We start from the raw sequence: 2,180 nt of genomic DNA on the forward strand, positions 1-2,180 counted from the left end.
ATCACAATCTTACTTTCTTAATCATCTTAATTAATTAATTAATTTATTTATTTATTTATTTAATTTTTTAAAATAATTTTTTTATTTAATTCTTGTTCAAGTACAGCTTTCTGTCTTATATTCCCAACCCTGCCCGTCCCCCTTTATGTCCCCATGCTCCCTGCCTCCCTCCCATTTCTGCCCCCCACCATTAGTTATTGTCCATGTGTCCTTTATACTTGTTCATGTGAGTCCATCCCCTTTTCCCCTATGATTCTCTCCCCTCTCCCCTCTGGACCCTGTCAGCCTGTTCCATATTTGAGTGTCATTGGTCATATTTTGCTTGCTTGTTTGTTTTGTTTAGATCCCTGTTAGCGGTGATATCATATGGTATTTGTCTTTCACTGCCTGGCTTATTTCGCTCAGCATAATGCTTTCCAGTTCCATCCATGATGTTGCAAAGGGTAGTAGTTCCTTCTTCCTTTCTGCAGCATAGAATTCCATTGTGTAAATGTACCATAGTTTTTTGATCCAGTCATTGACGGATGGGCATTTAGGTTGCTTCCAACTCTTGGCTATCGTGAATTGTGCTGCTATGAATATCGGGGTGCATCGGTTCTTTTGGATTGGTATTTCAGGGTTCTTAGGATATACTCCTAATAGTGGAATTGCTGGGTCAAAAGGCATGTTCACTTTTAGTTTTCTTAGAAAATTCCATACTATTTTCCATAGTGGTTGTACCAGTCTGCAATCCCACCAACACTGAACTAGGGTCCCCTTTTCCCCACAACCTCTCCACCACTTGTTGTTTGTTTCTTTGTTTATGATAGCCATTCTGACCAGTGTAAAGTGGTATCTCACTGTGGTTTTAATTTGCATCTCTCTGATAGCTATTGATATTGAGCATCTTTTCATGTGTCTCTGGATCCTCTGTATGTCCTCCTTGGAGAAGTGTCTGTTCAAGTCCTTTGCCCATTTTTTAATCGGGTTGCTTATCTTCTTTGAGTGGAGTCGAGTGAGTTCTTTGTATATTTTGGAGATTAAACCTTTGTCTGAGGTATCATTGGCAAATATGTTTTCCCAAAGAGTTGCTTCTCTTTGTATCTTGATACTGTTTTCCTTAGCCATGCAGAAGCTTTTAATTTTGATGAGATCCCACTTGTTTATTCTTTCCTTTATATCCCTTGCTCTAGGGGACGTATCAGTATAAATATTGCTGCCTGGAATATCTGAGATTTTCTTGCCAATGCTCTCCTCTAGGGCTTTAATGGTTTCACAGCTTATATTTAAGTATTTTATCCACCTTGAATTTATTTTGGTGTATGGTGTAAGTTGGTGTTCAAGTTTCATTTTTTTGCATGTAGCTGTCCAGTTCTCCCAACACCATTTGTTGAAAAGGCTGTCTTTACTCCATTTCATGTTATCGCCCCCTTTGTCAAATATTAATTGACTGTAGAGAGTTGGGTTTATTTCTGGGCTCTCTGTTCTATTCCATTGGTCTATGTGCCTGATTTAAAATAACATCTTACTGATTAGAAATAATTTTCACATTATTGAACAATCATTTTGTTCCTGATTTTTAATTATGTTAAAATGCTATACAATCTTTCTACCTTTTGCAATTTTCATATTTAATGATGTTTTTTTGGATTGATTACAGAACATGGGGTCACCTAAACAACATGAAAATTATAAAGTCTCTTAATGAGTATAGTACTAACATTTTAAATGATCACTATCACTTTATACCTTTTTTTACACAGTTTGAGACAACCAGATTCACTATCGCTCTGTAGACATTAGGCATTTAAAATTTCCTGAATGCCTTGTGAATGTCAAAAGTTTACTTGAATTCAATTTTAATTTATATTTCTCAATAATGAAGTTGATTATTTTTCCATATACATGTTTACTGTTGTTCTACTTATATATGTCATATCCTCATGAATTTTATAATTTAACCTTTTGAAGTTATTTTAGCATTTCTTATCAATTTAGGTAATCTTCCAATAGATTTAAACTTTCTTTTTTCGTTATTTTTCTTTCTTACTAGGCTTATGTATAACTGTTTTATGTGAAATCATTTTTAAACATCTATGTGTCAAATTAATTTCTTTTCTATTGTGGTCTTTTCTATAGCATATAAATTTTATAGTCTTAGTATAAATACTCACATACTATGCGTTTCTTCTGTTAACTAC

The sequence above is a fragment of the Sturnira hondurensis genome, unplaced genomic scaffold (genome assembly GCF_014824575.4).
Source record: "Sturnira hondurensis isolate 20B ecotype Veracruz unplaced genomic scaffold, ASM1482457v3 Scaffold0017394, whole genome shotgun sequence".
Classification (NCBI taxonomy): Eukaryota; Metazoa; Chordata; class Mammalia; order Chiroptera; family Phyllostomidae; genus Sturnira; species Sturnira hondurensis.